This window comes from Centropristis striata, chromosome 24 (genome assembly GCF_030273125.1).
Source record: "Centropristis striata isolate RG_2023a ecotype Rhode Island chromosome 24, C.striata_1.0, whole genome shotgun sequence".
In the NCBI taxonomy this organism is placed as follows: Eukaryota; Metazoa; Chordata; class Actinopteri; order Perciformes; family Serranidae; genus Centropristis; species Centropristis striata.
Genome location: NC_081540.1, coordinates 3,138,174 through 3,151,074, shown reverse-complemented (window position 1 = coordinate 3,151,074; position 12,901 = coordinate 3,138,174).

Here is a 12,901-nt window from a genome sequence, read left to right as displayed (position 1 = left end):
AGACTCGAAACATCTATAAAAAGTGTCAAAACAAACACAAAGAGACACAAAACAACAGCAGCGACAACAAAAAGGGGCAAAATAACAACAGACAAACAATAACAACAATGATTACAGATTACAGTTTGACAAGGTGACACCAGACAATTACAATGAGGTGCAAAGAGACTTTTAACAACTATGAAAATAACCAGAAATAGACACAAAGCAACTACAAAATGACTTAAAATTACTGCAGAGAGACACACAAAACAACAACAAAGAGACACGCAACAATTTTAAAGATTACAGGTGACATGAGACAACTACAAAGCAACAAAAAACATCTACTAAGAGATGCAAAGAGACTTAAAACAACTATGAAAAGTGGCCAAATAACCATAAAGAGACACAAAACAACAGCAGTGAGACACCCAGCAACTACAAAAAGGGGCAAAATAACAACAGACAAACAATAACAACAATGATTACAGATTACATTTTGACAAGGTGACACCAGACAACTACAATGAGGTGCAAAGAGACTTATAACAACTATGAAAATAACCATAAATAGACACAAAGCAACTACAAAATGACTTAAACAGACACACAAAACAACAACAAAGAGACACCCGACAATTGTAAAGATTACAGGTGACATGAGACAACTACAAAGCAACAAAAAACATCTACAAAGAGATGCAAAGAGACTTTTAACAACTATGAAAAGTGGCCAAATAACCACAAAGAGACACAAAACAACAGCAGCAAAGAGACACCCAGCAACAACAAAATGGGGCAAAATAGCAACAGACAAACAATAACAACAATGATTACAGATTACAGTTTGACAAGGTGGCACCAGACAACTACAATGAGGTGCAAAGAGACTTATAACTACTATGAAAATAACCATAAATAGACACAAAGCAACCACAAAAAAGACTTAAAATGACTGCAGAGAGACGCACAAAACAACAACAAAGAGCCACCCGACAATTTTAAAGAATACAGGTGACATGAGACAACTACAAAGCAACAAAAAACATCTACAAAGAGACATTTAACAACTATGAAAAGTGGCCAAATAACCATAAATAGACACTAAATGATGACAGAGAGGGGCGAAACAACCACAGACAACAGAAAAAAAGAGCTAAACAGCTTCCAAGTGACACAAAACAACTTCAAGAAGACAACAGATTACTACAGAGACTTTCTTGCTCCTATGTAAGAGAGATCAGGGAGTCTTTTTGCATAACTGTGCCCATAAATTCATTGTTTTATAATCCGTCCATGTCTCTTTACACACACAGAAACAGAGGTATCGCTCTTGATTAGGAGCGAGCACAAACAGTTTGTACTTAACAGATGAACTTGATTCATTGCGTTTATTTTAGCCACTGTCCCCTGAGATAGCACAGCGGGACAAAGCAAACTGAAGCATAAGTTATAAAAAAAACAGTACACACACAAACATCTACACTGCAAAAAAAGAAAAGTTGGGTGAACTCAAAATTTCAAGGCAACAAACTTCGATAACATTTTAAGTTGGACAATTAAACAAACTATTTTAAGTTTTGTTTTTGAGTTTGCTCAACTCTGAATTCAGGTTTTTGTCAACTCAACTGTAAGTTGTACTAACTTATAATTTTACATTGTAATAACTTTTAATCCTTACTTCTGCTAACTTCTGCAATGTGCTGAATTGGCACAATTATAACGCTGCTATGAAATGTCAGCTAATGTTGCGACCACAATTTTGAGTTAGCATTGATGCGCTAATGGCTAGTCTTGTAGCTGAAACAAGCAGCGTCGCTAGCATCAGTTAGCCGCTAGCGTCAGTTAGCCGCTAGCATCAATTAGCCGCTAGCCTCAGTTAGCCGCTAGCCTCAGTTAGCCGCTAGCATCAGTTAGCCGCTAGCTTTCGCTAATGACCGAATTTCACCGATTTCCCGCATTTCCCAACAAAGAAATAAGAGTTATCAGAACTATTGTCCCTTGTTGTGAACCCCAACTTAAAGATATAAGTAACAACAACTCACCAACTTGTTTTTGAGCAGACAACTGGCTTCCTTTGTTGTGCTAACTTACATTATTGCCCTAAATGTCAATAATTTATATTTCCAAGTTTTACCAACTTAAATCACTGTTTTAGGCCAAAAAATACAAGTTGGCTTTTTTGCAGTGTATAAATGTGCTTGGTGAGACAGTCAGATCAGAAACATTTCACTCCATTTGCATCATGTGTGGATTTTGCTGTGGATTTTACTGTGTGTGTTCTAGGGAGAATGCTAATTTGTGTTAGCCATCAAAACAAGCCACACTACAAGTTCTGTTTCTCTTTCCACTGAGATGACAGTGAGTGTTGGTAAAATCTGTATTGTTTACCAGCAGTCCAAACTGAGACAAAACGATATGTCACCAATAATGTGGTTTTGTGCTCTGATTGAAGCGTCGTGGTGACAAGTCTGTCGCCGACTGTTGCAATCAACAGCGGCGCTCTTTTTTCTTCTCTCTCCGTCTTCTGATCTTAGTAATCAAGAAGAAAATGGATCCAGCGCTGTCAACTCTAGTGACATTTCTTTCTGTACATCTGACAGACAGCAAATAAGCTTCACATTTAAAGCAGCTCTGGAGTACAGTAGGTCTCCTTTGAGGAGGGAGGACGAGCTATAATTGCCGTCATTTCCACACCGAAGCCCCTTTCATTTCCCCACGTGGCCCCCGAGAAATTCAACTTGACATTCTGAGAAGCATCAAGTCCTTTTTTTTTTAGACCCTCGGTTTCTATCTGCTACCCTTTACTTTGTCTCTCTGTCCCGCTGTCATAATGTGCTCCGAAAGGAAGAAAAAAGACAAAAAAGAAAGTAATCAAAAAATACCCTCCACACTTATCACCACCGCTTTGGCTTGTGGTGGTCACTTGTTTCTATGACTATGAATGGTTTCTATGGCGACGTTAACAAAAAGAAAGGCAGCTGCTACCGTGTTGTTGTTACCGGAAGAAGTGGAAATGTTATGTAATGTAATTTTGTGTCTTTTTTGTTGTAATTTTGTGTCTTTTTTGGGTCATTTTGTGTCTTTTTTGGTTGTAATTTTGTGTCATTTTGTGTCTTTTTTGTTGTAATTTTGCGTCTTTTTTTAGTAATTTTGCGTCTTTTTTTGTTGTAATTTTGCGTCTTTTTTTAGTAATTTTGCGTCTTTTTTTGTTGTAATTTTGCGTCTTTTTTGTTGTAATTTTGTGTCTTTTTTGGGTTATTGTCTTTTTTGTTGTAATTTTGTGTCTTTTTTGGGTTATTTATTGTCTTTTTTGGGTTATTTATTGTCTTTTTTTGTAATTTTGTGTCTTTTTTTGTTGTAATTTTGTGTCTCCTTTGTTGTAATTTTGTGTCTTTTTTTTAGTAATTTTGTGTCTTTTTTTGTTGTCATTTTGTGTCTTTTTTGGGTCATTTTGTGTCTTTTTTAAGTAATTTCGTTTTTTATTGTCATTTTGTGTCTTTTTTCAGTCATTTTGTGTCTATTTTTGTCTTTTGGTAGTAATTTTGTGTCTTTTTTGGTAATTTTGTGTCTTTTCTTAAGTAATGTAGTTTTTTATTGTCATTTTGTGTCTTTTTTTTAAGTAATTTAGTTTTTTTTCTGTCATTTTGTGTCTTTTTTTAGTAAAGTCACATCACCCATCAATTAAAGCGACACCAGCCACTGGAGATGTTATCTTTGCCGAGAAATTCAACTTGACATTCTGAGAAGCATCAAGTCTTTTTTTTTTTAGACCCTCGGTTTCTATCTGCTACCCTTTACTTTGTCTCTCTAGCCCCTGCTGTCATAATGTGCTCCGAAAGGAAGAAAAAAAGACAAAAAAGAAAGTAATCAAAAAATACCCTCCACACTTCGCCGGCAAGGTTCTGCAAAAAAGCAGTTGCAATTACTTTTTGAGCCTTGGGGGAAGGGGAGAGGAAAGGGAGGAAGAAGAAGTTGGAGGATATCTGGGTGCGATTGGTCACGCCTTACCCTCCCTGCTGAATCTCAAAGAGACAGAGAGATGAGTGGAATGGGATTGCCCATTTTGTTCCTGGATAGAGTGCTCCTCCGATCCGCTGCGTTGAACCCTCTGTCACAGATAGACAAACACACACACACACACACACACACACACACACACACACACACACACACATACACACATGTGGCCTCACTACTTTGGTCAGTACACCCCGCGGCCCAAATGATGACTCAGTGCTTTAATCGTATTTGCAGGGGATTTATGCCCAGAGAGGAGTTTCCTCGCTGCAGCCGGCGAGAGAGCAAGAAAAAAGATACACTCTAGAAATGATTCAGGAGGCAACCTGGTCTCACAGGAATCCGTGAAATAGCCACGGATTCCTGCATTTCGCTACAATGCAAGTTAATGACACAAGAGTTAAAAACACATAAAAAACACACATGAAATGACATAAAAAATTACTAAAAACACACATAAAAACACTTAAATGCACAAAAAATTGCAAAAAAACACAAAAAATTACAAAAAACACTACACATTAGCCATTTATAAATGATTTAGTTATACAAGATAAGATAAATGCAATTTGTTGCAACAATTTGGTAACGCTTTATATTAAGGTCCTTGTAATAACCATTAATTAACAAATAATAAGGCCCTTGTAAGTCCTTACAAGATGCTTATTAACATTATTGTGTGTTTATAAGCTTATATAAGTGTTAATAATGGCATTATAATACAGCTAATAGCAGGCTATAAGAGATTTATAAGCACTAATAAGAAACTTGTTAACAGTTTGCAAATGCTTAAGAATAATAATAAAAGCCTCGTAAGTAAGTAAGTAAGTAATGTCTTTACCATGCCTTTATTAATCTTATTTTGTTTGCTGATTGATAATAAAATATACTTTATTGCTCATCTTTTATAAGTTAACTATAAGTTAACTATGCTTTTTGCAACTACCGGATCTAAAGCGAGAACAATGCCTTATTACTTGTTAATTAATGGTTATTAAGGACCTTATTATAAAGCGTTACCAACAAAGTTGGTTTAAGTTGAGTTCTGAGTGTCATTTTTTTAGAGTGTAGAAGTGATAGAAGGAGAGAAAAGAAAGTCTCCGACCAGAAGAATAAAAAGAGAGAGTCATCAGAATCAAATGTGCAGCTATTGAACCTCGGCGACTGTTGCACAGAGAACTCATTATTGTTCTCGGCGGTGAGAAGAGACGGCCTTATTATTCTCCTGTGCATAACAGGAACTCATAACAGGAGATTGCTGGCAGCGTTTATGGAGTAGGGATAATGCTTAGGTGCTTCTTGTCCTTACCTTTGGCACACTCCTTTCTCACATAATCCAATCATTTGAGTATTCTCCGGCTTATTTTACTTGTTAGCACTTCTTATTCTTGTGGAAAGAGCAAGGTGAGGGAGCAGGGTGGCTTGTGGAGGTGGTGGTGGTGATGGGGAATTAGAAATGGAACTAGCGTGAAAAGAAATTAAATGCACTCGGGTTTTGCATCGGTATATTTTTCTTTTTTTTTCATTCAGTATTTCTGCTTCTGCTGACAATTTGGCAGAAATTAATAGTTGTGCTGTCATAGAAAGGAGCCAAAGCCTGTGCACTTAACGCTTCAGTGCGGTTTAATTTCTGACAACATCCTTTTCTAAATGTAGCTGTTACACACACTTACTTCTCTCCTTTCTCCTAATATGATCTGTTATATTACCTGTTTAAATTTTTAAACCATGAAACAGTTGGTAGAAAACCTCAATTATTGATGTTCACACATATTTAAATTTACTGCACTAATCCAAAATTGTGGGGGGGGAGGAGGATTAGGAACAAACGGGGATAAAGTTCCCGAACTGTGAACGCCACTTCCTCAAGCAGTAAATGCCAATTGTTGCTACATGTTCTTTAATTGCTGCTGGAATTAAAGGATATAATGTTACATATATCTGTTGGGTTGTTTGGCGCCTCCAATGGTCAATATTTGTGATATTTGTCATGTTTCTTTGGTAATTGTATTATTGAAACGTACTTGCAGTTACCACCAGTGACCACAGGGGGCGCCAAATTAAACAGACGTGAAATATTTCGGATTATAACACAACGTTTGCTTTTAAAGGGACAAGCATGTGCCAGTTCTACAATCTACAGCTTGTATAGCTAGCTTGCAATGCCTTTCCATAATGGGTCCTCATAAATCCATACGTCCTCCTACAAACAACATGGTTTAAGCTGTATGTCTGAAGCTCTAAACGATAGATATAATCTATTTAACACTGTGAAACGGTGGAACATGTGGTTCTCATTGTGAAATTGAATTAGTTGGTTTATAAAAAATATCATAGTTTACAATGAATTAGGTATGTGACTTATCTTATTACATATGTGACGTAGTATATAACATGGTTACATATGTGAGATAAAATAATAATTTATGATGACTTTTATTTTTACATGATATGTCTGTTTAGAGCAGGGGTCTAAACTGGTAGTATCAAAATGACCAAAAAAAGACACAAAATTACTAAAAAAGACACAAAATGACCAAAAAATACACAGAATTACCAAAAAAGACGCAAAATTATTTTAAAAAAAGACACAAAAAAGGCACAAAATGACAGAAAAAAAACGAAATTACTTTAAAAAAGAAACAAAATGACCAAAAAAAGACACAAAATTACAAAAAAGACACACAATTACTGAAAAAATTACACAAAATTACTTAAAAAAAGACAGAAAATTACCAAAAAAGACACAGAATTACCAAAAAAGACACAAAATCACCAAAAAAAACAACACGACAATATCCCATTCATATAAAACTCACATCAATCAAGGTGGGGGCCACAAAATATCGTCACGAGGGCCGCAATTGGCCCGCGAGCTTGAGACCCCTGGTTTAGAGTGAGTTTGAGGGCTTGTAGATGAGTGAAACTGGACTTTCACCAAGGAAACTCTTGTTTGTGTAACCAAGAGTTGTTTGGAGTCAACTTGACCTGGAACAGGTCACTGAGCACCTTGTTCATGCTTTTGAACATCTGATTCCATTAATATGACATGATGATATCCAGCTAAATTAATTTCTAAAGATGGAGTCATTCACAGAGAGTGCCTTTATGTACAAGCTGAACAAACTTTGTCAAGATGTCCTCTTGTCGTTCTCCTTCACTTTAATCTGCCCTTTATATAACCGCACCAGGGAACAAACAACCTGCTTTATCCCTTGGTTTAACATCTATTATGGAAATAAAGAAAAAGAAAAGTGCAGCACAAAAGTTCATTACAAAATGCAGCACACATTAAAAAGACAGTTTGCAGAATCAAACCATTAAATTATAGCCATTTGGATTAAATGTTTAGGAATAATTGGTCAAGTGCATTTGATCAAAAAACAAATAAAATACAAAAAAACAAAACAGCTTTAACCAGTATCATTGATTGTAATCCTGGACATCATGAATCCAGGCAAACATCGCTTCTATAAAAAGTAGCGTCCTTTCAACCAAAATAAATGAAAAAAAATTATATAAACCCAACAAAATATAGAATAAGCCCAACACATAACATTAACCACTGACAAAGTACATCTTTAATTTCTTTTTGAAGGATAAAAGTTAATTACTTAAAAAAGACACAAAATGACCAAAAAAAGACACAAAATGACCAAAAAATACACAAAATTACCAAAAAAGACACAAAATTACTAAAAAAGACACACAATTACTTAAAAAGACACAGAATGACCAAAAAAGACACAAAACTACAAAAAGACACAAAAATATTTTAAAAAGACACAAAAAGACACAAAACTACAAAAAAGACACAAAATTACTTAAAAAAGACACAAAATTACCAAAAAGACACAAAATTATTTTTAAAAAAGACACAAAATGACTCAAAAAAATACACAAAATTACTGAAAAAAACACAAAATGACCAGAAAAGACACAGAATTACCAAAAAAAGACACAAAATAATTAAAAAGACACAAATTGACCAAAAAAATACACAAAAATATTTTAAAAAGACACAAAATTACCAAAAAAGACAAAATTACTAAATAAAAGACACAAAATGACCAAAAAATACACAGAATTACCAAAAAAGACACAAAATTATTTAAAAATATTTAGCTTTTTTCTTGACAGATATCAAGTGGTAATTCATTGATTGCAGTAATGATCCTGAGAGAACTCACAGTCAGTCACCTGTTGGAAAAGCTCAAAACGCTGCTTTTTGTATCAGCACTTTAAAGGAAAATACACCATAAATATTACAAACATATGATGTTTTCATCTTCCCCGTTGGCGGCCATGTCCGTTTGCACTTATTGTGCTTTGAAATGCTGAATCCTTGAAAATGTCCGTCTGCTCCAACCTTGTTACACTTCAGCAGCACGGAGGAATTTATCCTGTCTGTTTGGAGTATTTCTGTATTAAGCTACACAGGAAAGTGAAAGGCTTTGACCCCGTGGCTTTGAAATATAAAAGAGATGAAGTGGTTGAGTACATTGTAGCTACACAATTCACGAAACAAACAACATCATAAGAGCACTAGAAATGAACAAGTGGACAGAAAAAGCAGGATATTTATTGTCCTCAAAATAAGTCATCATACCTACTACTAATACTACTGAATATGTAGTTTTGGGTACATAACATGGTTACATATGTCAGATAAAATAATAATTTATGATGACTTTTGTTTTTACATGGTATGTCTGTTTAGAGTCTCAAACTCAAATTACCTGGCAGTCGCTGGAGGCAGAATCAACATGACCAAAAAAAGACACAAAATTACTTTTAAAAAAAAGACACAAAATGACAGAAAAAAAATACTTAAAAAAGACACAAAATTACCAAAAAAAGACACAAAATTAAAAAAAAAAGACACAAAATTACCAAAAAGACACAAAATTTCCAAAAAGACACAAAATTACTAAAAAAGACACAAAAATATTTAAGAAAGACACAAAATTACCAAAAAAGACACAGAATTATTTTTTTAAAAGACACAAAATGACCCAAAAAAGACACAAAATGACAGAAAAAAAACTACATTGCTTAAAAACAAAACAAAATGACCAAAAAAAGACCCAGAATTACCAAAAAAAGACACAAAATGATTAAAAAGACACAGAATGACCCAAAAAAAGACACAAAATGACCAAAAAAATACACAAAATTAAAGCAGGATATTTATTGTCCTCAAAACAAGTCATCATACCTACTACTACTACTACTACTGAATATGTAGTTTCTTAATAGTACTCAGAAAGACATGTATGACACTGTATAATGCTGTGAAACAGTCGCACAGTCAGAATTTCAAACACATGGTAAACAAGGGGAAAAAAGTACAAAAATCAGGTGTATCTTGCTTAAAAATAGCTAAATTATCTTCCAATGGAACGAGAAAATGTGTCTTGTCAAGACTTTGCAAAACAAGTAAAAATATCTCATCTCAATGAACCCACAAATACCTTAAAATTAGTGTATTCTAGCTAGCAACAAGTGCATTTTTCTTGATTCTTATGAAATACAATTTTTGTGTCCTTTTTTGGTCAGTTTGTGGTCAATTTGTGTCTTTTTTGGTCATTTTGTTTCCTTTTTTTGGTCATTTTGTGTCTCTTCTTGATCAATTTGTGTCATTTTGTGGTCAATTTGATTCTTTTTTGGGTAATTTTGTGTCTTTTCTGACAAATCCCAAAGAAGCAAGTAACAAGTAACAATAAGATACAAAAATATATATATAAATGCACAGACAGAGAGATGTTTTAGTTGTTGTCTGCTTCATTATTTGTCCAAAATTCGTCGTATCAACTGAGTTTGTATGATCTGAACTGTGAGATTCTGTTGATATGCAATTGTCCATCAAAAAGTTAATTATTAATCATGATGCAGTAGTGATAAACACGCTGCAAGACATGTTGAATCACTAATTTCTTACTGAAAGCATGACTAGCCATTCATCAAGGCTGCTGTTTTTAAAGTTAGAGAGTGTGGGTCTCCCTTCAGACAAAGCTTACCAGAGCACCCTTACTGTACTTGTTTAGTTTTGCTCAATTCCTCGATGCCTTTAGGATCATGATTATGTATTTGATCTGGTATACACTCAATAATTGAGCTTAGATAGCCTGGTTTCGCTGCTGGATACAACTTTAAACTACATCAAACACATAAAAACACATCTGTCCTAAAGCACTTATTAGTTTGTGACTGGAAAGTGTTGGAAAAAATCCCCAAAAGTGCTGTATCTCTGAACTATCTCTGTAATCACACATGGCAGCTATTCTGTCTGATCTTCTTTTGATAACTCTCTCTCTCTCTCTCTGATTTCTAAAGTGTTCATGTGTGAATGTGTTTTAGTCTTTTTGGTCATTTCATGTCTTTTTTTGGTCATTTTGTGTCTTTTTTGGTCATTTCATGTCTTTTTTTGGTCATTTTGTGTCTTTTTTTTGGTCAATTTGTGTCTTTTTTGGTAATTTTGTGTCTTTTTTTGGTCATTTTGTGTCTTTTCTGGTCATTTTGTGTCTTTCTCTGATGATTTTGTGGTCAATTTGTGTCTTTTTTTGGTCATTTTGCATCTTTTTTGGTAATTTTGTGTCTTTTCTGGTCATTTTGTGTCTTTTTGTGATCATTTTGTGGTCAATTTGTGTCTTTTTTGGTCATTTTGTTTCCTTTTTTTGGTCGTTTTGTGTCTTTCCTGGTCATTTTGTGTCTTTTTTTGGTCATTTTGTTTCTTTTTTTGGTCATTTTGTGTCTTTTTTGGTCATTTTGTGTCTTTTTTGGTCATTTTGTGTCTTTTCTGGTCATTTTGTGGTCAATTTATGTCTTTTTTTGGTTATTTTGCGTCTTTTTTGGTCATTTTGTGGGTTTTTTTTGCTAATTTTGTGTCTTTTTTTGGTCATTTTGTGTCTTTTTTGGGTCATTTTGTGTTTCATTTTTTTGTCCAAAATGTGTTGTATCAACTGAGTTTGTCTGATCTGAACTGTGAGATTCTGTTCAGTGAGACAACATGCATGTTAAATTGGGGGTCGCGACTGAAAAAGGTTGAGAACTCCTGCTTTAGAGCAACTCTTTAAATACCTCTCGCAAGGACAATGGATTGCTTTAATTTTTGTAAATGTACAGTTTGGTTCTGGTGGAGAGAAATAAGTGGACGTAACTAAACGCAGCGGTGATGCACCGATTCTGTAATACATGCAGATATACACGGTCTGTTTGTATTTATTAAATGCATATGAGAAGCAGTGAGCTGAGAAATTCAAGGCATAATACTTTATCTCTGAAAGATTAGTTGCAAAGTTTGAAAAGCCCGAATGTTTTTCAGCTCACTGCTCCGGCAATCTAAAACAACTCTAAGAAGGTTGACTTCTAAGGAATGACTTTGGACCGTGTCTGCGTCTGCATCTCCGGATGATAGGCTGCTAAACCCGAGGTCGGATTTAATCTCATATTTTTCAAAAAGATAATGGGAAACCAAAGCATACACAAGCTCCATCCAGCACAAGCCATTGACTAAGTATTTGCCATGCACGGGGAAATGAATGTGGAGAGTTTATCTCTGTTTCTCTGCTTCCACACACTGCTGCGGTTGAATTGGTCCGAGCTATTGCCATTAATACTGTGAGCACCACTTGGAGTGTTCACTCAAGTTAGAAAGCAGTGTGAAGGTCCCTCTGTCAGTAGCGGGAATGCTATCGCAAGTGCTTTATGCAAAGTGGCTGTGTTCAAATATGGAAGGTGTTCAACAGAAACCCCCATGTATAATTCCCTGATTTTAAAGAATGGAGTTTTTTTTTTTTAATCATCCATTTATTTATTGGTTTATTTTGCAGGAGTTCGCTCACACACAGTGTCTGCTCTGCTTACAGAAACAGGAGCGAGAGCATTAAAACCGTCTGAATTCTCTTGAAAAAATAATCAACCGAGCTGTGCAATAAAAACAACAAAGGCTAGCGTAATGAGCACGAAGCTTCCACAGCACCATTATTAGCCAGTGCGGAGAGATGAGGGCGCCTCGCACAATTACAAGTCCCACACTTATCTTGTCGAAGCAGATTCTGCAGGGGGAAGAGGAGCCTGTGTGTGTGTGTGTGTGTGTGTGTGTGTGGGCAGTGGATTGCATGGCCAGGCCTTTTAAAACCAGAGCTCAATAAACTAACAATCTATGATGGCTTCAATATCCTACAGAACAGAATTCCACAAACTAAGCAGAACATCATATTTTTTTTTTTTTTTGCTGATTCATATCATGTCATATGGGCAAGTCATTATCTCCAGGCATGATGTATATCAGGCCTTGTTAACCGCTATAAAGTGCTAAAATGTCATGTAACTATGATGGATTGCCTCATATGGCATTTATTATGGCCGCAGCATCTGTGTTAAAGGGTAAACCCACTCTGAATCACACAGGGCACAAAACTGCTGCTGGCTCCGTCTGTAATTGTTGGACATAACATTTCTGGGGGATATGATATGATCCCATGATATATATTTATATTTTATAAGCCTATTTTCCCCACAAAATACCACCAGAACTCCAAGGTATAAAAAAAAGGCAGCCTGTGGAGTTGTTTTTTTTGTTTTTAAAACAAAGTTATTTTTGAATTCACTGTGTTCTCACCAAGGAAACATGTCTCTTTAGCCCCGAGGCCTGACAAACACTTGGAGCTCCCGTAGTTGACGTGATGCAATCCCACACTCGAAATCGGAATCAAAACACCACCATATTGGCAGGAAAACTGGCAGCAAGTATTTATAGAGAACGTGGCAGAGAATAGTTGCTGAGAACAATCAGGAGAGGACTTTAGTGGTCAATTTGTGTCTTTTTTTTTGGTCATTTTGCATCTGTTTTGGTAATTTTGTGTCTTTTCTGGTCATTTTGTGTCTTTTTTTGATC